This window comes from Staurois parvus, unplaced genomic scaffold (assembly GCF_062004578.1).
Source record: "Staurois parvus isolate SC_StPar_1 unplaced genomic scaffold, SC_StPar_1.0 ptg000956l, whole genome shotgun sequence".
Lineage (NCBI taxonomy): Eukaryota > Metazoa > Chordata > Amphibia > Anura > Ranidae > Staurois > Staurois parvus.
This window is the reverse complement of record NW_028318752.1, coordinates 338,238-363,145: the sequence shown is the minus strand read 5'-3', so window position 1 is coordinate 363,145 and position 24,908 is coordinate 338,238. Positions and strand designations below refer to the sequence as shown.

General features: G+C 43.7%; 1 protein-coding gene across 10 annotated transcripts in view; it reads left to right on the top strand.

The window, feature by feature from the left end:
- Positions 1–6,005: 6,005 nt before the first annotated feature.
- Positions 6,006–24,908, top strand: part of MEF2D (myocyte enhancer factor 2D) — a 315,067-nt gene continuing 296,164 nt past the window's right edge. For 3 of the 10 annotated variants that reach the window (XM_089657011.1, XM_089657003.1, XM_089657002.1), the window contains exon 1: positions 6,007–6,254. The gene's annotated coding sequence lies outside the window, so the exon portion shown is untranslated. Of the gene's footprint in view, positions 6,255–24,908 lie in introns of all 10 variants that reach the window. The other 7 variants (XM_089657010.1, XM_089657009.1, XM_089657000.1 and 4 more) reach the window with 4 other exon arrangements.

The window sequence follows — 24,908 nt, the reverse complement described above, 5'->3', positions numbered from 1 at the left end:
GCCAGCATTGGCGTCAGTGATCCCAATAATAACACCCAACACTGGCATCAGTGATCCCAATAATACCACCCAACATTGGTGTCAGTGATCCTAATAATAACCCCCAGCACTGGCGTCAGTGATCCCAATAATACCACCCAGCATTGGTGTCAGTGATCCCAATAATACCACCCAAAATTGGTGTCAGTAACTGTACAATCAACTCCTGGCATTGGTGTCAGTTGCCACAATACTACATTTGCACCAATGACTGCAATAATAACCCCCAACATTGGCACCAGGGATAATAACCCCCATCATCAGTGTCCGTAAGTGCAATAATAACCCCCAACATTGAGGTCAGTTGATGCAGTCAAAACCCCCAGCATTGTTGCCAGTGCCAACAATAATAGCACCCAGTATGTTAGAATGTGATAATAACCCCCAGCATTGGTTTCAGTGACGACAGTAATAACCTCCAGGATTGGTGTCAGTGACTATAATAATAACCACCAGCATTAGGGTCAGGGACCACAATAATAACCCCCAGCATTGGTGTCAGTGACCACAATAATTCCCCCCCCCCTCATTGGTGTCAGTGACAACAATAATAACCCCCACCATTGGTGTCAGTGACCACAATAATAACCCCCAGCATTGGTGTCAGTGACCACAATAATTCCCCCCCCCCTCATTGGTGTCAGTGACTACAATAATAACCCCCAGCATTGGTGTCAGTGACCACAATAATAACCCCCAGCATTGGTGTCAGTGACCACAATAATCCCCACCCCCCCTCATTGGTGTCAGTGACCAGAATAATAATCCCCCCCCCCAATGGTGTCAGTGACCAGAATAATAATCCCCCCCCCCATTGGTGTCAGTGACCAGAATATTAATCCCCCCCCATTGGTGTCAGTGACCACCATATTAACCCCCACATTGGTGGTTAATGACAATGCTATTTCAACCCCCCTTTAAAGGTGCTCAGTGGCAGTGCTGTTAACCCCTAACCCACCACACATTGGTGATCAGTGGCAGTCCTGTTAACCACCATCTCACACTGGTGGTCATTGGCATGGTTATTTAACCCCACCCAGTGCTTACCAGATCACACACTCCCACACCGCTCTCCTTGATGACGTCGGGCCAGGACAACACTACTGCTGTTGGGTGGAGATAATGTGGGCACCAGGGCTGTTGACTGTTGTAGGACAGGAACTGATCAGGGACTGATGGGATCACCTCTACATACTCTGTGAAGGGCTATGGTATATGTTGGCTCTATACAAGTAAAATAAGCACAGGTTTGGAGAATGGGCTCCTTGGGAACATCAAGAACAAAGCATTGCCCAGATTCTGACATTCCGGAAGCATCCCTGGAAGCGTCAAAGTCTCTCTCTAGGTCATCAATACAAAGACAAGGCTCGGTTTCCCCTTCTAGGACATTCCTGGGCGATGTATGGCGCCCCCACCCGGTATAAGGATGTCATTACATACTAAAATGGTCTATGTCAGCTTCCTTGGAGTATGGTCGTGGTGGCCTCTGACCACTGGAGGACATTGGAGGAGAACGGATCATTTTTCGGACAGGTGCACTTTTGGCCGTCCTTTCCCAATCCACGCCCACTGGCCTTTATGTATAATGAGCTGACCTGAGGCAGACTGACACTGAAAACCAATCGGGATCGGGGACTATTGTCTCTAGTGCCAATCACCTACAACCCAATAGGAACAAAGCTGGCCATACCCATATGGAAGAGAAATAGATTTGAAATGTATTTTAAAAAATATTCTTCCCTAATATATTACCATATAATTGAAATGCTACAACTTTGGCCATAAAAAAAATAAAAAATAAATATAATAATAATAATATATATATATATACACACTCTCGCATACACTAGATTACCAAAAGTATTGGTCGGCCAGCCTTTCCACGCACATGTCCTTCAATGGTCTTCCAGTCTTTGTCTGTAGGGTTCAATATTGAGTTGGCCCCGCCCTTCCCACGCACATGACCTTTAATGGCCCCCCAGTCTTGGTCCGTAGGGTTCAATATTGAGTGGGTCCCGCCCTTCCCACGCACATGACCTTTAATGGCCCCCCAGTCTTGGTCCGTAGGGTTCAATATTGAGTGGGTCCCGCCCTTCCCACGCACATGACCTTTAATGGCCCCCCAGTCTTGGTCCGTAGGGTTCAATATTGAGTTGGCCCCGCCCTTCCCACGCACATGACCTTTAATGGCCCCCCAGTCTTGGTCCGTAGGGTTCAATATTGAGTTGGTCCCGCCCTTTCCACGCACATGACCTTTAATGGCCCCCCAGTCTTAGTCCGTAGGGTTCAATATTGAGTTGGCCCCGCCCTTTGCAGCTATAACAGCTTCAACTCCTCTGGGAAGGCCGTCCACAAGGTTTAGGAGGGTGTCTATGGGAAGGTTGGACCATTCTTCCAGAAGCACATTTGTCAGGTCAGGCACTGATGTCGGGGGAGGAGGCCTGGATCGCAGTCTCCGCTCTAATTCATCCCAAAGGTGTTCTATGGGGTTGAGGTCAGGACTCTGTGCAGGCCAGTCAAGTTCCTCCACCCCAAACTGGCTCCTCCATGTCTTTATGGACCTTGCTTTGTGCACTGGTGTGCAGTCATGTTGGAACAGGAAGGGGCCATCCCCAAACTCAAAGTTGTCCAGAATATCGCCTTAAGAGTTCCCTTCACTGGAACTAGGGGGCCAAGCCCAACCCCTGAAAAACAACCCCACACCATAATCCCCCCTCCACCAAACTTTACACTTGGCACAATACAGTCAGGCAAGTACCGTTCTCCTGGTCACCGCCAAACCCAGACACGTCCATCGGATTGCCAGACAGATAAGCGTGATTGGTCACTCCAGAGAACACTTCTTATCTGCTCTAGAGTCCAGTGGCGGCGTGCTTTACACCAAGGCATTCCCACGCTTTGCATTGCACTTGGTGATGGAAGGCTTGGATGCAGCTCTCGGCCATGGAAACCCATTCCATGAAGCTCTCTACACACTGTTGTTGGGCTCATCTGAAGGCCACACCAAGTTTGGAGGTCTTTAGCTATTGACTCTGCAGACAGTTGGTGACTTCTGCGCACTGTGCGCTTCAGCATGCGCTGACCCCGCCCTGTCATGTGACGTGGCCTACCACTTGGTGGCTGAGTGGCTGTTGTTCCCAGTTGCTTCCACTTTGGTATAATCCCACTAACAGTTGAGCGTGGAATATTTAGTAGCCAGGAAATGTCACGGATGGACTTATTGCCCAGGTGACCACCTATCACGGGACCACGCTTGGAGTCACTGAGCTCCTGAGAGCGACCCATTCTTTCACCAATGTTTGTAGAAGCAGTCTGCATGCCTAGGGGCTTGATTGTATACACCTGTGTCCATGGAGGGGATTGGAACACCTGAATCACATGATTGGGAGGGGATTGGAACACCTGAATCATATGATTGGGAGGGGATTGGAACACCTGAATCACATGATTGGGAGGGTGGGGCCAATACTTCTGGCAACATAGTATATGTATATATATATATATATATATATATATATACATAAAAAGGCTCCATGCTTTTCTAAACATATTTGTATAAAAGTGTGGAGACTTTTTGAAGACCATATATATATATATTTTTTTTTATTCCCTTTATCTAACTTAATAATATATTGTCTTTGACAGTAGTCACCGGATCAGAGGAATAGAGGTGAAATCATCCAATGGTGACACCTGTTGCAGTGACAACCAAGAGGTGATTTTTTTCTCACTTCCTGTTGGGTCTCCATGACAGGAAGTGATGGTGAATTTGTCCAAGGGGGACACAGAGGGCAAGAATGAAAGAAAATTGGTTTATAAGACACTGTAAATACAGAACACTCATTATTAAGTAAGATATTGGTAAAATCAGAGCCATTTAAAAAGGAAAAAGAAATAATAATTTAAAAATTATATATATGTGTGTATATATATATATATATATATACACACAGTATATGGGTTCTTCAAAAAGGTTCAGCACTTTTTAAACTAAATAAAAAATATTAAAAAAGAAATAAATTATTTTTTTAAAAATAAATAGAGAGAGAAAGAGAGAGTAAGATATTGGTAAAATCAGAGCCATTTAAAGAGGAAAAATAAATAAATAATAATAATTGAAAAAAAAAAAAATATATATATATATATATATACATATACAGTATATGGGTTCTTTTAAAAGGTTCAGCACTTATTAAACAATAAAATAAATAATAAAAAAATTATATATATATATATGTGCAGAATTTTTTTGAAGACACCTCTTACATATACATATCGTTTTTTTTCTTGGAAATGGCCCTGATTTTAATAATATCTAACTTAATAATATATCGTCATTGAAAGTCTATGAGAGATCAGACATGAGAGATCAGAGTAGTCACCAGAACAGGAATAGAGGGGAAATCATCCAATGGGGAAACCTGCTGCAGTGACAACCAAGAGGTGGGGAAGGAGGAAGGGAAAGAGGGGTGGGTTGGGAGTTGGAGGGAATTGTTTTAAAGGGAAAAAAAGAAAGGTAATAGGAAATAGTTATGTATATGTAATGTGCAGGGGCGGACTGAGAACTCATGGGGCCCCGGACAATAGGGGATCATGGGGCCCCTGTGTCCTTGCCCAAACTCAAAAAAGCCTATGAAAAAGGTACCAGGGGCATCTCATGGAGCCCCTTACTGACCCCGGGCCCTCGGGCAGTGCCCGAGTTTCCAAATGGTCAGTCCGCCCCAGGGGCAGACTGACGACTCATGGGGCCCCCGGGCAATAGGGGATCATGGGGCCCCTGTGTCCTTGCCCAAACTCAAAAAAAGCCTATGAAAAAAGTACCAGGGGCATCTCATGGGGCCCCTTACTGACCCCGGGCCCTCGGGCAGTGCCCGAGTTTCCAAATGGTCAGTCCGCCCCAGGGGCAGACTGACGACTCATGGGGCCCCCGGGCAATAGGGGATCATGGGGCCCCTGTGTCCTTGCCCAAACTCAAAAAAGCCTATGAAAAAGGTACCAGGGGCATCTCATGGAGCCCCTTACTGACCCCGGGCCCTCGGGCAGTGCCCGAGTTTCCAAATGGTCAGTCCGCCCCAGGGGCAGACTGACGACTCATGGGGCCCCCGGGCAATAGGGGATCATGGGGCCCCTGTGTCCTTGCCCAAACTCAAAAAAAGCCTATGAAAAAAGTACCAGGGGCATCTCATGGGGCCCCTTACTGACCCCGGGCCCTCGGGCAGTGCCCGAGTTTCCAAATAGTCAGTCCGCCCCTGGTAATGTGAATATGATGGAAATGTGTAAATATTTGGAAAATCAATAAATATTTAAATTAAAAAAAAAAAAAAAAGGTGATTTCTTCTCACTTCCTGGTGTGTCTCCCGAACAGGAAGTGAAGACGAATCTCTCCAAGGGGGACACAGAAGGCAAAAAGGGTGTAGAATCTGCTTAGGAGATACTGTAAACACAGAAAGTTCATGGTGAGATTTGATAATAGGCCATTTCCAAAAAAAAATAAAAGGGGCAAATCATACAAGCCTTACGATGGTAATCGTTTTAGCAAGCGGGCAAAAAAAATTAAAAAATTGCTCAGTAATTCTTGTCTCTGCCATTTACAATCGAGGAAAGCAGCAATATAGTTTCACAGCCTCTCCACACCTACAATTTTTTTTTTGTCATGTCCCTTTAAGCCCCTCCCCCCTACCAGCACGGCTGTGAAGGGGTTAAGCGCCCGCAGCCCGTCACCCAGGCGGAGGGATTTGCAGCAACACGCCGCAACCAAACACCGCCCCCCCCTCCTCCTCCCCGGCCGCGCGCGCGCTCGCTCGTTCTCGAGCTCGCGCAGCCTAACCCTTTCCCCACAAGCGCAGGTCGGACAGGCAGGCCCCGCCCCGGCACGTCCCGCCCACCTATCTCCCCATTGGCGGGCTGTCAGAGAGCTCGGGAGCTGATTGGCGGAGGGCGCTGCTTGTCAAAGCTTGGAGACTGCTCGCAGCTGCTGCTGGATACGTTGTATCTGTTTTTTTCCTCTCTGGCTGAAAATTGAGTTATATTGTATCAGAGAGAAGAGCGAGAGAGAGAGGGCGGAGGGAGAGGAAGGAGGACGCTGCGGGCGGAAGACAACAAGAGGCTCCTCTACACCCCCCGATCCCTGACTACACCGACTGGTGGGGGGACCCCCGGATTATACACTCCCCTCCAGGAGGATACAGGGGGGGAGAGCACTGAGGAGCTGCACGGTAAGCGGAGCTGCTTCTCCCATCACTCATCATGACAGGCCAGGCTGGGACTTGTAGTGCACCACAGCATGGATCTCCCTGTATACATCTAGTATTGTCCCATCACAAGCCAGGCTGGGACTTCTAGTGCACCAGAGCATGGATCTCCCTGTATACATAATATACATCCATTATTGTCCCATCACAGGCCAGGCTGGGACTTCTAGTGCACCAGAGCATGGATCTCCCTGTATACATAATATACATCCATTATTGTCCCATCACAGGCCAGGCTGGGACTTGTAGTGCACCAGAGCATGGATCTCCCTGTATACATATACATCTAGTATTGTCCCATCACAAGCCAGGCTGGGACTTGTAGTGCACCAGAGCATGGATCTCCCTGTATACATATACATCTAGTATTGTCCCATCACAGGCCAGGCTGGGACTTCTAGTGCACCACAGCATGGATCTCCCTGTATACATATAGTATTGTCCCATCACAGGCCAGGCTGGGACTTCTAGTGCACCACAGCATGGATCTCCCTGTATACATATAGTATTGTCCCATCACAGGCCAGGCTGGGACTTCTAGTGCACCACAGCATGGATCTCCCTGTATACATATACATCTAGTATTGTCCCGTCACAGGCCAGGCTGGGACTTGTAGTGCACCACAGCATGGATCTCCCTGTATACATCTAGTATTGTCCCATCACAGGCCAGGCTGGGACTTCTAGTGCACCAGAGCATGGATCTCCCTGTATACATAATATACATCCATTATTGTCCCATCACAGACCAGGCTGGGACTTCTAGTGCACCACAGCATGGATCTCCCTGTATACATCTAGTATTGTCCCATCACAGACCAGGCTGGGACTTGTAGTGCACCACAGCATGGATCTCCCTGTATACATCTAGTATTGTCCCATCACAGACCAGGCTGGGACTTGTAGTGCACCACAGCATGGATCTCCCTGTATACATCTAGTATTGTCCTATATTATATACATAATATACACTCATTATTGTTCCATCACAGACCAGGCTGGGCTTGCTGGGACTTCTAGTTCACCACAGCATGCATCTACCTGTACATACATGCATACATATATTTATAATTTTTTTGACAGCACTGATGCTGGTCACAGGTCATACAGGGCTTACTGGGACTTGTAGTTCTTCACAGCCTACATCCACCTATACACACGTGGATACATCTACATACATACATACATACATACATACACACACACACTTGTCCCCTCATAGCTCAGACTGGGCTTGCTGGGACTTTTAGTTCACCACAGCATGCATCTACCTGTATGCACATAATATACATCCATGGTTGTCCCATCACAGGCCAGGCTGGGATTGCTGGGACTTCTAGTTCATCACCACAATCATCTACCTACACACACAGACACACATCATTTTTTAACAGCACTGTTGCTGGTCGCAGGTCATACAGGGCTTACTGGGACTTGTAGTTCATCATATCAGCCTACGTCCACTTATATACACCTGCGGATACATCTATGTACACACACACATATATATATATAATTGTCCCCTCATAGTCCTTCTAGTTCATCACAGCAAGCATCTACCTATATACACATATATATTGATTACACACACATGTACATAGATCTCTATCTATCTATCTATCGAAACTCTGACAGCACTGATGCTGATCACAAGCCATACAGGACTTTGCTGGGACTTGTAGTTCATTACAGCTTGCATCCACGTATATACACACATGTGGATATATATATATTGTCCCAGCAAAGGCCAGGATGGGCTTGCTGCAACGTCTAGTTCATCACTGCATGAATCTACATATATATATATATATACACACACACTTATATATTATTAACTGACAGCACTGATGGCGACTACAGGCTTGATGGGACTTGTAGTTCATCACAGCATTTGTCTACCCTTATTATACATACGTGTACATAGATCTACACACACATATATATTACTCACTCATGTACATAGATCTCAATATCTCTCTCTCTGTATGATATATATATATATATATATATATATATATATATATATATATAATGAGAGAGAGAGAGAGATTTTTTTTTTCCCTGACAGCACTGATGCTGATCACAGGCCATACTGGCCTTGCTGGGACTTGCAGTTCGTCACAGCCTTCATCAATCTATATGTACATAGATCTACATACAATAAATATATGCATACACACATGTGCATGTATGTATTGATATATTCTATATCCGCATACATATAAAACATCTATCCATCTATCATCATCATCATCCTGCTAGATACATATAGTGATCTGTGAGCCCCTGGGCAACTACAAGATTCAGCATTCCCTGTCTTGATTCATTTTATTAAAACTGAAGTTCTCTGGCAGGTGAGACTTTGTTGGGCCTTGGTGGCTTAGAAGGGGCTATTAGCTGTCACTTTGGCTCTCTTCCCTTTTGACCCGGCTCTCCTCCCCAAATCCAGATCTGTCAAAGTCTGTATCAGGCTGTCAGGAAAGGGTTAAAAGTGGGATGACATCTTGCTCTACAATGACTGGAGGTGGTAACTGGTGTGTATGTGTATCTATATATATATATATATATGTGTGTATATGCTTTTTTTTTATTATTATTACATTTTATATTACCACAAAGAGTGGAGGTGTTACCCGATTTGTGTATATAATTTATAGTTATTTTTTTTTCTTCTGCTCATGCGTTTGCAAAATCTATATTTTATCATCTATTTTCATTTGTAGGGGTGAGTAAAACGCAGGTTTTTTTTTTTGGAGGGGGGATGAGGTATCTCAACTAATTAAGGACCAATTTGCAGATCTAGATCTTTTTATTTTATACTTCTCGTTGGCCTCGGTGGCCAGGAAGGGGTTAATAGCTGTCACTGTGGCTCTTTACACTTGACGCCCCAGCCTTAAGAGATCTGTTGAAAGGAAAGGGTTAAAAATGACAGTAGGGGCATTGGATGGCGTGCTGTACCACAATAGCTGGTGGTGTTAACTGTTTGTATACACACATCTCTATCTATATATATATATATATATATATATATATATATATGCGCAATTTATAATCCATTTTCGTTTGTAGGGAAGAGTACAACTCTCGGGACGCTGGGGGAGGGGTTGGAGGGTTTATCTTCATAGTAAAGAAACCAATTTGCAGGTCCAGATCTTTTTCTTTTATACTTCTCATTGGTCTCAGTGGCCAGGAAGGGGTTAATAGCTGTCACTGTGGCTCTTTACACTTGACGCCCCAACCTTAAGAGATCTGTTGAAAGGAAAGGGTTAAAAATGACAGTAGGGGCATCGGATGGCGTCCTGTACCACAATAGCTGGAGGTGTTAACTGTTTGTATACACACATCTCTCTCTCATATATATATATATATATATATATATATATATATATATATATATATATATGCGCAATTTATAATCCATTTTTGTTTGAAGGGGAGAGTACAACTCTCGGGACGCTGGGGGAGGGGTTGGAGGGTTTATCTTCATAGTAAAGAAACCAATTTGCAGGTCCAGATCTCTTTTCTTTTTGCTTATTTAGGCCTCGGTGGTCAGGAAGGGGTTAATTGCTGTCACTTTGGCTCTTTCAACCCAGTTTGCGCCTCCTTAGATTTGGCGTGGTCTGCTTTGGGCTGCTGGGAAAGGGTTAAAAGTGACAGAGCCAGCATGGGATTGGTGTCTTGTACTATGAAGGCTGGGAATATATGTGGCTATATATATATATAAATATAAATTTTGTATCTGTGTGTGTGTATATATATATATATATATATATATATAATGTGTATGTGTGTGTTTTTTTGTGTGTGTGTGTATATATGTGTATATATGTGTGTGTGTGTATATATATATATATATGTGTGTGTGTGTTTTTATTTTCTTGTGGGATTCATAATCAATCGTCACTTTTCATATGCAGGGGGAGTACAACTCTCGGGGTGTTGGAGGTTTTCCTCAACTATTTGTGGATTGGGATCTTATACTTGCTCTGACATCTTAGACCATGGTAGGAAGGGGTTAATAGCTGTCATTTTGGCTTTTTTACAACAGGTAACTCCCCCCTCCCTCCATTTCTTTGTTGTGATCTTTCTTGTTTCCAAGAATGGGTTAAAATTTACAGTCGGGGAATTAGATGGCGTCTTGCTGTACAATAACTGGAGGTGTTCGAATGTTTTGTATCGATTTATATTTCTATTTTTATACTACATACAGTATTACTATACGTAAATTCTGGCCGGAGGATCTAGAATCAGTTGAGTTATGATATGTAGGGGGACTACAAGTTTCAGGATGTTGGGAGTTTTCTCAACTAACAAAGACCCAATTTTCAACTTTTTCTTTTTTATAATAATTGTTAAACTTGCTCCGATCTTATAGGCCTTTCTGGCCAGGAAGGGGTTAAAAGTGAAAGTTCCAACATGGAGTAACGCTCCCCCAAACCTGGTAAATTTGAGTCAGATCCAGGGGCGGACTGACAACTCATGGGGCCCCCGGGCAATAGGGGATCATGGGGCCCCTGTGTCCTTGCCCAAACTCAAAAAAGCCTATGAAAAAGGTACCAGGGGCATCTCATGGGGCCCCCTCTTGACCCCGGGCCCTCGGGCAGTGCCCGAGTTTCCAAATGGTCAGTCTGCCCCTGGTCAGATCGGATTTGTCGAAGGACGTGCAGGAGCAGATCTGCGAGACCGAGGCTTCAGGGTAGGGCGGTCGCCCCCTTCCAAAAATTGTACATATTTTGAATGGTCCTTGTGTGCCTTTGATTATCAGGGGGGTTCGAGAGAGTTCCTCAGGAAGGGGCAAGTGGTGTTCCTTTAAATGCTCCGGGGCTGAGTGGCACGGCTTGGCATGCGTGGACGGGGCGCTCAGCACACAAAGGCAACGTTTTTTTGTTTATGTTGTGTTGGATCTTCGGATGCCGGTCAAACTGGGTTTACCATGGATGGTGCAAACGTCCGAAGATCCCAGACGAGTCCCAAGTCTAAATGTATGCAATCATTTCTATTATTCTTTATTATCTTTACGCTCCATGTTTGTTGTCCTCAAAAACTGAGCTCCCGGTAGCATTGTTTCTCTTGGAGTGATATTAAAGTGTTTTGGGATTTTTTTTTCCCTAAATGGAAGGCAAAAAATTTAACTTCAGATATTCAGCTTATGGTGAACATTTTTATTTGGCCCTATTAAGGCGTAAAAGGTGGTCCAAAAATTGACGATCGGGATGGTCTGGGTCTTTTTTTAACACCTCTGTATGTGATGAGACCTAGCAGATGCCTATAAATGTATAGATGGGTGGGGTGGCGCTATTGTGGTTAAGTGCTGAAAGGTCGTCCATATACGGCATGACATTTGTAAGACCAAACGCGATTTCTCCTGCGCTCTAGGACCCAGGCGGTTGGCAAATTGATGGAACCAGAACTGGAAAAACCGACCACCAGTGCATATAAGGTTGTGCAGCTCCAAACAAGGCTGGGGAAGCCCAACCCAACTTTTTTGTTTCACATGACATTTGTAAGCCATGCAACAGATTAAGACATTGGCTCCAGTGATTGAGCTGTCTAGGGTCCCGAGTGTTGCTATTGCATGTAGACATCTGCTACACCTTGGAGGATCTTTTCAAGTGAGATTCTATCTTCTAGATTCCATTCATACATTTCTGTGTGCTTCATGTGGGTTAAATTATCAATAAGCCCTTTAACAGGTTGAAGCATCCAAAAAATATGGTTGTGAACTTTTTCACCCGATGGTGGTTTCCCAGATTTGATTTTTTCACCCAATGCTCATTGTTCAGATATGAACTTTTTCCCCAATGCTTATTGTGAAGACAAGAACTTTTTCACCCAATGATCATCCTGCAGGTATGAATCTTTTCACCCATGGCTTATCATCCTTTATTGCCCAGTGGGCCTTGTCCAGATATGAACTTTTTTGTCCAGCAGTCGTTGTCCAGATATGACTATTTCGCCCAGTGGTGGTGGTTCACATATGAACTTTTTTGATCATTGCCCAGATAGGAACTTTTTTTGCCCATGTTTGTTGTCCAGATATGCGGTTTTTCACCCAACAATCATCATCTAGATATGAGCTTTTTTGCCCAGCGGTCTTTTTCCAGAAATAACAATTTTGTCCAGTGGTGGTGGTTCACATGTGAACTTTTTTGCTCATTGTCCAAATGTGAACTTTTTCCACTGAGACTCCTCATCCAGATAGGAACCCATGACTCATTGTCCAGATATGACTTTTTTTTTCCCAGCGGTTGTCCTCCAGATATGACTATTATGCCCACTGGTGGTCAATTACATATGAAAATTGTTGCCTATTGCTCATTGTCCAGGTATGAACTTTTTGCCCAATGGTTGTTGTCCAGGTATGAACTTTTTGCCCAATGGTTGTTGTCCAGGTATGAACTTTTTCACCCAACACTCGCCATCCAGACATTAATCTTTTCTGCCATGACTCATTGTCCAGATATGACTTTTTTTTGCCCAGCATGCCTCGTCCAGATAAGTCTATTATGCCCAATGGCAGTTGATTATATATGAACTTTTTTGCTCATTGTCCAGGTATGAACTTTTTTTGCTCCGCTCTCCTCCAGATATGAACCTTTTCCCCAGTGCTCCTCATCCAGATATGAACTTTTTAACCCAAAGGTTGTCATCTAGATATGACTCTTTTTCTATCAATGGTTTTGGTTGTTTATATATGAACTTTTTTGCCCATTGCTTATTGTTTACCTATGAACTTTTTTGCCCAGTGGTTGTTGTCCAGATATGAACCTTTTCCTCCGCTCTCATTGTCCAGAAATTCATTATTTTTTTTGGCCATGGCTCATCATTTAGATATGAACTTTTTCGATCATGGCTCATCGTCCAGATATGTTATGACCTTTTATTGCCCAGAGCTCCTCATCAAGAAATTACTTTTTTTTTTCTTCAGCCCAATGGTTGATGTCCAAATACAAACTTTTTCAGCTATTTTTCATTTTCCAGATATGATCTTTCAAACCCTGTCAAACCTTGTCCAGATATTAACTTTTCTTGCCCAATGCCTGTCACCAAGACATGAACTTTTTAGCTCAATGTCCATCATCCAGATAGGAATCAATCAATGGCTAAGCTGTGTACATATGTTAATGTACATTAAAAAAGTGTAGGTGCCACCAGATCCCTAATGAAGATTAGGCAGCAACATTTTAATTATACATATACTACATTCTTTGATGGGTGAAGGTGGGGAGGACATAATATGGATGTTGGTGGCCCCCATCTGATCTGTCTGTGCTCAGGCCTGCAGGAGAGAATCTGTCCCCAACCAAAGGTTTACATGGTATTCTCAAATTTGAAGAACTCGGGTATCTCCAGATATCTTGTAGACTTAGGGATGGCGTGCCCGGGACTTGTAAATCCAGTCCAGATGTGCGTGGTGGATTGCCTACCTCTGCCCAAGAGCATGCTGGTATCGCCTGTGTTGAATCAGTTACGGTTTTGTATTTACTTATGTTGACAATCAGTGGACTTTGGCCCGCAGGGTCAGGCGTATCTCACAGTTTCATAGTACTTGGCACTTGTCTATCCGTCGCATGCTCTTGTGTTGTCAACAATATAGATTTGCCCCTCATTTACTAAAAGGTGATGTCGCACTTCTACTCACCATTTGTACCAGGAAATTTTGAGTTGTGATTGGCAAACGTAGATCTGTATTGCGTTATTTGGAATGCCTGCTCAGAAATAACACATTTTGAAGACAATCTGAGGATGTTGGCTTTGGTTTTTCATGGGATTGGATATAGAAGATGCAATTGCAGACTTGTTTTGTAGGGTGAAGGCTCTTGGGCTGCCACTTTTTATATCTTCTTCCCTACTTACCCTTGCTGTGTGTGGAAGCCATGCTTTCTTTGCAGAGGTCCAACACATTCCATCTGGTAAGGTAGAGATCTCCAATCAGCATTGGACATGAGCCTTGCAAAAACCATGGACTTTCTGCAGAGGTCCAACACACCCCACCTGCTAAATCAAAGCTAGAGATCTCCAATCAGCAGTGGGCATGTACCTTGCAAAAACCATGTCTCTCTTCAGAGGTCCAACACACCCCACCTGCTAAATCAAAGCTAGATATCTTCAACCTTCAGTGGGCACGAGCCTTAAAAAAAGCCATGTCTCTCTTCAAAGGTCCAACACACCCCACCTCCTAAATCAAAGCTAGAGATCTTCAACCTTCAGTGGGCATAAGCCTTAAAAAAAACATGTTTCTCTTCAGAGGTCCAACACACCCCACCTGCTAAATCAAAGCTAGAGATCTTCAACCTTCAGTGGGCATGAGCCTTAAAAAAACCATGTCTCTCTTCAGAGGTCCAACACACCCCACCTGCTAAATTAAAACTAGAGATCTTCAACCTTCAGTGGGCATGAGCCTTAAAAAAAACCATGTCTCTCTTCAGAGGTCCAACACACCCCACCTGCTAAATCAAAGCTAGAGATCTTCAACCTTCAGTGGGCATGAGCCTTAGAATAAAACCATGGTCTCTCTCTTCAGAGGTCCAACAAACACCCCACTTGCTAAAGCAAAGCTAGAGATATTCAATCTGCAGTGGGCATGAGCCTTGCGGAAACCATGTTCTCTCCAGAGGTCCAACACACCCCACCTGCTAAAACAAAGCTAGAGTTCTTCAATCTGCAGTGGGCATGAGCCTTGCAGAAACCATGTTCTCTCTCTAAAAAAAAAAAAAAAAAAAAAAAAGTCCTACACATCCCCCCCTGCCAAGTCAGAGCTCTCCAGTGAGGCACAAGCTTTGTTGATTGCAGAACTTTAAGTCTGACTTAAGACTGGGTGACGTGGTGGACCTCTGCAGAAAGACCACTGCTTCCCCGCTGAGAGCAAGAGTCTTGCATGCTGGCAGGAGATGGGGTTTTCTACTCAGGCTGTTGCTGCTTTTTAAAGAAAACAAGCCATACATTTTCACATGGTTTTGTTTTGATGTACCTGGAATGCGTTTAGCTGAAACTGAGATTTCAGTTGGGCTTTACGCCTGTCAGACACTGCACTGCTGCTGTCCTATTAAAATGGCCAAATCCCAGCCATTCAAGATATGGTCAGTATTGCACACCACACTGGGGCCTGGCCATTGATTGTGAGCATGGTCTGTGTTCCCTCATACCTAGATGTACATGTGGCAACACTAAAGGTAAGGTGGGAAACTAAGGGGGGGGGGGGGGGGGGGGCTGCAACTTACAGGTTTGTTTTATTCATGGAATCAGCATTTCCTGGCCCCGCAAGTCCTTTTCCAAAATGGCCACACCCACAAGGAATCCATTGCACCAATCCAAACGCTGCAAAAACATGACTTTATCACATTCGTGAACCGCGGCCTACCTGGTCCCTCCTTCCTTGGGCGGTAGAATCTGAACTTTGACATGCATTACTCGTTTAACATCATTTTTTTTTTTAAATGCCTATTGAAGCATTTTGTAGCAATAATTTCCTCGTTATGTACTCAGATGCAATTGTTTTAACTAATCCCGCACGGCTTAAATGATGTCTACTTTTATTGGTGCGCGTTTTATGGAGACGTTTATGAGGTTCACATGTTGTGCACACGTCGAGCCTAATCACGGGGGTGTTGCGTGTGAATGGATAGCATAGGATGTGGTTCCTTGTGAGATTTTATCGCAGCGCGTCAAGATTTTTTTTTTAACGATGTGCGTTTTGACGTTTCATTCAATTTCGTGTGTCACGACAGGATTACAGAAAACCATTATCTGTCCGTCTATCTATCGATCTGTCCAATCTAATTCCATCTCTGGTCGGGTGATTTATCCGAGCTGTGCCAGGCGGTATCTGTGTTTTTGTCTATGTACACTTCAGTTTGATATTTAATTCATATGTCTCTTCTGGTAAACCGTTTATGACCTCTATAAATCTTGCCTTGCTTTGATACTAGAACACAGAGTACTGCGCTTAACTCCTCCGCTGCAGAAAAAAAAAAAAACGGTGAAGGCATTTTCATGTGATTCACATCTGCTCTGTGCCTATATACCAACAATCTTGCCTTGCAACACTGGGATCCTGGGTTGGATTACTAGCTTGGACACTATTCCACTGTTTGCCTTGGTGGGATGAAGTCCTCTCTGTTTCGAAGCCTATAGGATGAAGGGTAGGTGGTTCAAGCAATCAATGGAGAGCTGTTGTGGCAGGGTTTTGCAGTACAGGGATAGGCAGTGCTGAGGAATGGGCTCAGTTTCCACAAGGGGTGCTCTGCTTGGAGTTGGTGCTTCATCTTTTTTTGTGTTGGTATCATAGTTTGTTCCACAGTCCAAAAACATACTGGTGGTCTTAGTGGCTTCCAACACAATTTGGTCCTCCAGAGTATGCTTGGGTAGGATTGTAGTGGGGACATTAGATGGCAAGTTTTTTGTTTGGTGTCAGCCAGGGGTCTCCAACTTTTCTAAGCAAAGGGGCAGTTTACTGTCTTTCAGGCTTTAGGTGGGCTGGACTGTGGTGAGTGGGAGCAGAAAATCCCCTGGCATCAATGCCTCATGATTGTTTTTAATGGGAGGAATAGTACTCTGTTGTTGGCATCAATGGGAAGAGTAGTGGCCCATTTGATGGTGTCAGCAGGGAAATGTTGCCCCATCATTGGTATCAGTTGGTGGATTAGTGCCCCATGGGCCAGAAAAAGGCAAGCAAAGGGCCACATCCTGTTCTGGGCTGCAGTTTGAAGACCACTGGTATAAGCTATTGATATTTTTATTCTTTTTAATATTTATTGTGTTTTGTAGTATTGTTTTGTGGTGTGCTTGCTTTTGATAATGGTTATAAAGTACAATTTTCATATTATTTGCAGTTGTTTTGAAGCACGGTTGACTTGGATCTTGTTCCACTGGCCTAATTTTGCTGATCAAGCAACTATAGTCCTCCTTCAGGATGATTCACATGGGAGTATTAGGCATCTTGTTGATGCAGGGGACATAGCAATCATAGGAATCTCTTCACTGGATAAATATCTTGGAGTTTTAGCTGTCTCTTCAACTTTGGACCAACCTATTGAAGGTCCATAAAAGCGAGTATAGAAGTTGTTCCGATGTTAAGGGACAGCCTAAACTCCAAGACCATGTGACCAGGACTCCTTCTGCAGAATTCCCCAGGACGATGCATATGGGAGTCATGAGCACATAGTCTTTGGGTTTTGGATGTCCCTTTAGCATTGGACCAATCTCTAAACCCAGTTTGGATGGACCTTCACTGGGCTAATCCATTGTGAGAGTCCAACCCATTGGACATCCATTGTTTGTTTGTTTAGCAGTTGGTTCAATGTTGAATTGACAGTCTAAACTCTAAGACCATGTGCCCAGGATTCCATTTCCATGAATCCTGCAGGATTGTTCACATGGGGAGTCCTGGGCACCTTTTTGGTGCAGGGGACTTAGTCATCACAGAAATCTTTTCCCTGGATAAATATCTTGGAGATTTGTATTGACCTTCAGTAGTGGAGCAACCTATTGAAGGTCCATCCAGACTGGGTTTACAAGTTGGTCCAATGTTAAAGGGACAGTCAAAACTCAAGACCATGTGCCCAGGACAACTTCTGCAAGAATCCTCCAGGACGGTTCATATGAGAGTCATGAGCATATGGTCTTTGAGTTTTAGATGTCCCTCTAGCATTGGATCATCTACTAAACCCTTGAGAACAAGTAGGTGCTACACCCAGAGATAATCCCCACGGAGGTGGAATATCAGTGCTCTGGCTGTGTTTCTTCCCAGGAAAGATGCAACTGAATGATGATTGGTATAGCCGGTACTCTCCTTCCCGAATAATTAACTTTATTGAGTGAGTAAAATGTGCATATAAAATGGCTTACGCGTTTCGGCAGTAATTTTTAGTCATAGCATCTACTAAACCCTGATTTGGTGGACTTTTAACAGGTTAGTGCAATATACAGGGGACTTAGGCATCACAGGAATCTTTTCCCTAGATAAATATCTTGGAGGCTTGGATGGACCTACAACATTGGACCAACCGATTGAAGGTCCATCAAAACTGGGTTTAGACGTTGGTCCAACGTTAAAGGGACAGCTAAAACTCCATGTTCTCAGAACAACTTCTGAAATATTCCTTCAAGACGGTTCACATTGGAGTCATGAGCATATGGTCTTTGAGTTTTGAATGCTCCTCTAGCAGTGGACAGTTTGCTAAACCCTGACCTGGTGGACTTTTACCAGGTCGGTGCAACGTTAAAGGGATAGCAAGAACTCCAAAATATTTGAGAGAAGGGATTCCTATGATTACCAAGCCTCCTGCACAAACCAGGTGCTCAAAAATCCCATGTGAACCATCCTGGAGGATTCTTACAAAATAAGTCCTGGCCACATGGTCTTGAAGGTTTGGCAAGGTCTTAGAAAAGGCTTTATCAGGTCTTCCGATGAAGTAGGCGATGTTGATCTTGAAAGGTTTTTTTTGTTTTTTTTTTGTATAAGGAGCTCCAGAGCCATGGCTGTCTCTACTTTTCTGCCTGCTTCCTTCATCTTCTGATATCAGCTTGTACGTGGGAAAGGTTACAGCCTTTTTTGTCATTTATGCGCCCTGCTGGAGTGATTGATCGTGTTTTTGATTTCATTGAGGGTCATAAATCCTGTTTGTTTTCGTGGAGGGATGCTGACCTGGCAGATGTGAACTTGAACCTGCTACATGGAGTCTCTCTGCTTTTGGAATCAGTCTGAGTTCCCTAACATTTGCCTATACCTGAGACAGGTGTTTTTGAAGCAGAGATGCTTAGCCAGTGGCTGGGACCATCCAGGGCTTGCTTAGTAAGCTGTAGCCTTGTAGACAGCCTTGTTAGGAGTATCGATACACAAAACATCTGCCGACTGTACACAAAATCAATGGGTGAAATGTTCGTTGTTTAGGGATCGTTGTATTTCTGCTAAGGTTCAGAAAGTCACTTAACCTTTAAAAGTCCACTCAATTCATTTTTAATGTCAGATGTAAGTAATCCATGGAGCCAGATTCAGCAGTCTTTTCATAGTGCTTCTGGATGGGACTGCAGCCATCTAGGCTAAACTTATCAAGGAGGATTTTTTTGTTGCAATGATCTGACTCAAGATGCCTTCACAGTAACTTGGTGCACTGGTTAATGAATGGTTCTTTTTTTTTTTCCTGGATCTGCCATGAAAATGCATCCTTTATATGAATCAGTAGGGCATAGGCATTGCAAAATCTCACCTCTTGCAGTTAATAAAATGTTGCTTACTCTTGCTTTTGCTTTGTTGATGTTGCACATTTTTAGAGACCGCAGAAAGTCTTATCTTTTTTCAAAGCATAACATATACAACAGGGTTCAGGACCAAATCGTAATTACGATATGGTCACATAAAACAACCAACACATTTTGGTGGCCACCGAAATGCACCAGTGTGTTTATGCCATCCTATTGTTAATAATTATAGAAATTTGGACTCCTTCACCGGTTGGTTTGGTGCTCCTGTTTTCTGTCTTGGGTCATGTTCTGGGTACCTGCCAGGGACAGTCTCTTCATGTGAGCATCCTTGTTTCACGTGAGGTCACCAAAACGCGTCCGGTTTTATTTAATTGTGGATAATGAAAATAATTTGGACTCCTTCACCGGTTGGTTTGGTGCTCCTGTTTTCTGTCTTGGGTCATGTTCTTGGTACCTGCCAGGGAGAGTCTCTTCATGTGAGCATACTTGTTTCACGTGAGGTCACCAAAACGCATCTGGTTTTATTTAATTGTGAATAATGAAAATAATTTGGACTCCTTCACTGGTTGGTTTGGTGCTCCTGTTTTCTGTCTTGGGTCATGTTTTGGGTACCTACCAGGGGCAGTCTCTTCATGTGAGCAGCCTTGTTTCACGTGAGGTCACCAAAACGCGTCCAAATTATTTTCATTATTCACAATTAAATAAAACCGGACGCGTTTTGGTGACCTTACGTGAAACAAGGCTGCTCACATGAAGAGACTGCCCCTGGCAGGTACCCAGAACATGACCCAAGACAGAAAACAGGAGCACCAAACCAACCGGTGAAGGAGTCCAAATTATTTTCATTATTCACAATTAAAGAAAACCGGACTCCTTCACCGGTTGGCTTGGTGCTCCTGTTTTCTGTCTTGGGTCATGTTCTGTGTACCTACCAGGGGCAGTCTCTTCATGTGAGCAGCCTTGTTTCACGTGAGGTCACCAAAACGCATCCGGTTTTATTTAATTGTGAATAATGAAAATATTTTGGACTCCTTCACTGGTTGGTTTGGTGCTTTTGTTTTCTGTCTTGGGTCATGTTCTGGGTACCTACCAGGGACAGTCTCTTCATGTGAGCAGCCTTGTTTCACATGAGGTCACCAAAACGCGTCCGGTTTTATTTAATTGTGAATAATGAAAATAATTTGGACTCCTTCGCCAGTTGGTCTGATGTTCCTGTTGTATGTTTTCTACCTTGGGGCACATTGTGGGTGCCCACCAGTAGGGAGCAAAGTTTCACGTAAGCAGCATTACCAAAGCGAGTCGGCTTGTAAAATGATTTTGGTTTCTTCATCCGTCCAAATAAATAAGTGCTGAAGTCCCAGCAACTCTTGGATGTGTCTTTTTTGGGGCTTTTTTTTTTCTGGTAGGTAGTAACGGGTTTAGCAAGACGCAACCAGGAAGCAACTATGGCGAACGTCAACTATATAGGTCCTATATTTGAAAAAAACATTAACCCATATTGTTACATTTTACAATAAGCTACTTTCTTCCACATGTAGATCATAAAAATAAAGATTAGATAAGAATTTTAGTTCCCCTTTCAGTCACTCTAATCGACTTATGAAATTTTTCTATGGCTTCCGTGATTGCCCATAACTATCAACCACTTAGCTCCACTCCAGCATTCAGTGCTGTAATGGTTTATATAATGTGTCTTTTCCCTGACTCTTCTCCCACGTCGCCGCGCGGTATAAAGTGTCCTTTAATCAATCACGTGAGTCTGCAATGGGAAACCTTCCCTTTGCCTGTTCCCAGCATTCCTCGATGACCCAGAATTCCTTGCAGGCTGCATCGTCTTAATGGACTGGGGTCAGAGAGAGCCAAGGACAAAAAGGGCTTTGCCTTCATCTCTCCTAAAATCTGGGACCTTGGGAAAAGATGGAAGGGGTCAGCACTCTGCTCTGCTGGTCGATATATTCATTCAGATAAACACATCTTGGTGGAATACTTTTTTTTTTTTTTTTTTTATCAGTTTATCAAAAAACTCTGGTAAAAAAAAAATAAGAAACAAGCCTCTATTTTTGGGAAGATTTGTGAAATATATAAAGTCTGAAGGGATTCCTAGGGCTCTCACCATAATGTAGAAGTATGCATAGAGTATTTGCATATTAAGGCAGACTTAAACTGAAAAATAAAATGTACGATTTCTGTTGGGGGGAAGAGTTGGCCTTCAGGAACTGGACAAAATTTGCTCTGTGTATGGCCAACTTTAACTCCGAAAGTGTCCTCCTCCAGCAGCTCAAGGTCCACACTCCTCTTTACCACCGCTTTCCATCTTCTTGTGGCTCTGGAGTCTTTGGCTGTCTTGATTGATTGGCCAGGGATGATGTATAACTACCGTGCCTGCACACAGGGGTTATTCTGTTCCGGCACCCCTGGCTTGCTGGGATTGCCCATTGGGCTGCACTTGCATGGCTCAATTTACAAGAAGAAATAAATGTTATTAGGCAGGGAAGAACCCTCAAGATTCAAATGAATGAACAAAGGTTAAGAACTGATTTTTGACCAGTTTTTGGGTCTTCTACACTTTGGCCATCAGTCCACCAGTCCTTTTGGTTTTCAGATTGCTTGGGCAATCCGGCTGTTTTCTTTACCGCATTTTGCCCTGTTTGGTGATCATTTGCATTGAAAAACATTTTACAAATTTCATCCGTCATTCATCCATTCATCCTTCGTCCAATATCCCTCATCTATTCTTCATTCATCTCCTATAGTGGCAACTGGTGACCTCAGGCTTCTCCCTTCTTGCTTTGTTGCTTAGCAGACCAGTCTTGAGTCTATTTCTTGTCTAGACATAACACTAAAGGCTACAGGCAGGGCCATCCTAATGCATGGGCACCCTTGGGCTCTGCCTAGGGGCCACAGGTACATGGACACCCCATGATCTTGTATTACATGATACTTGCCAACTGTGTTGGGGAATCCGGGCTATTGGGACAGCAGCAGCCTGTCACTGGCTACAATTGGAATGACAATTCCCCCCCCCCCCCCCCTCACATTGTGCCCTTTGTGTTGATTAGTCTTTGATTTATGGTATGATTCTTATTCTTTAAACTCAATCTTATTGAAGTAATGCTAAATATATGTTTACTTTTATCAACTTTTTATACTTTAAAAAGGAAATTTGTGCAGGCTGGTAGGGGTCCCAATGCATTACTTTGCCCCGGGCCTCTTCATGCTATTTAGACCTGGCTTCAGGGTCGTGTGAGAACTCCATGGTTTACTGATGATGGACACTTCCAACAGCCAACAGACAGTATCCATGTTACTATCAAGCGCACTACAGACCTACCGTGCTGAGTGGGTTTAACTCATCCTGGAGAGAAAAGTGCCAGAAACTGCGTTCTCTCATAGAGGCTACTGGTGACTTCAAGTTTTTGTCTTCAATCTCTGGTGCTCAGGGCCAATCTTAGGTGTACTCCTCTTTGTGACCTAATGCTTGAAGGCTTCTGAACCTTGTGAGAGCTCTAGGACATATCCAGTGATAGATTTTTCTCACAGACAATGGGCAGTGTCCATGTCACAATGAAGTGAGGTGGTGACTGCAGAGTGGACCATCCCACACTAGGTCTAAGAAGACCTGGGACTCGGCTTGTCACGTGATGCAATTTTTAGGAAAGTAATCTGAACTTTAAAGTAGATTTTTTTTTTTTTTTTTTTTTTTTTTTAAAACCACAAAAATCTAGAGCAGGTATAGGGGAGAAAGAGGGCTTTTTTTTCCTCTTTGCAGATCAGCTTTAAGCTCTTCCAAATTCCTCCTACCATGTTGAGGGATCTCACTCATCCTGGAGAGGACATAGCCAGTGACTGCATTGTCATCATCATCAGCTCAGGTAGCAGCAGCTGGTGACCTCAGTTTTGTTTCTCGGCTCCTAATTGGATTGGTCTTGTGTCCACTTCTCATGATGCAACACTGGAATGCTTCAGGACCCCTGAGAACTCTAGAACGTACTTGGTAAAGGAGTCTTCCAACCGGTAGTGCGCAGCGTCCATGTTAACAGGAAGCAATATGGGCTTACCGCAGCTGTTGAGCTTTAAGTTCTTGAGTTCCCAAGTTCTCCTACCATGCTGAGGAGGTCTCAATTTATCCTGAAGGGAAAAGATCCAGAAAATCATCCAGTGGAGCCAGCGTGAGACGTGGTCATGCAAGCTTCACCAAAAACTGACCTATCACTTTTGTATTGGGTTGACCCTTTAATCAAAAAAACAAAAAACAGACATCTCTGCTAGTAAGGACAGCTTGCAATCCTACCTGCTCTTCCTTGCCAACACCACCATCATAGCCGTCACACTTGTCGCAAGCCAAAGGGTTAAAACGTATCTGTATGCTTCCAATCCAAGGGTTGTAATCAAGAAAAACACCCATGGGTGCTTGAAGGGTTCCCTTAGGAGAGACGAGCGGGTGATGTTGATGAAAAGGATTCACCGTGCTCATAATTAATAGAAAAAAAAAAATTACAAATTTGCAATTAGGTTGGCAATACCCTGTCATTACTGTTAACAGCGTAAACGTGGATGCTGTGGGTGAAACTTAGCAGCAATTAGGTGTTTAATTTCATTTTCTATCCAGAAAACCGTCGCGTTAACGAACACTTGGAAGGGAAAAATGATGTGTTGACTCATATAATTACATTGTATAGGTTGGGGAATCCTGTGCTAAAAACATGAAATTATTATTTTTCTTTATGTGGCAACTTTTTGGGGGTATCTTTTCTTGTGCTGCATAATAATGATACATTATTATTACTAGCAAAAGTGTGCCCGTTCCAGAACAGATATGGATGGGGATAGTATAACTGGTTTAAAATGTAGGGGCGGTAAATAATAATATTGGTCGCTAAAGGATAATCTAGAATAATAATAGCAACAACCAAGTCAAGGAGGCCAATGTCCACCACCACCAGCACAGGTCATAAGTTCTGCCCTTTTTCCACCCACATCCACCAAAGACTGCTGCCTACCCCTCGAGCAGGCCCAGCTTTGTTATGGAGAAGAGGAGATGGGTACTATTCTGTAGTCCTGTCCTAGGGTGACCATGCTATGAGTACGGCGAGTTAACGTTGTCACCCTAGGTTGGGAAATGTGTTATTGGCAGGATCACCAGGTGAAAATAAAGGAAAAAGGCCAAAAAAATGAAATTAATGCACCACCACATCTAAGGACTGGTGACCTGCACTGTATCACATTTTTGTTTGGATTGGGTTGGGTTTAGATATTCTTTAACCTTGTTTTGATGTATTTGAGTTCTACATTTAGCAGCTTATGTAGATCCAAAGTGAGAAAGTTGAAAACCTGAGACGTTTGAACAGACATTTGTGGGGCACAGTCGTGGTTTTGCTTGTAGTTAGCATCTCATATTACTGGACTGACCCCCCC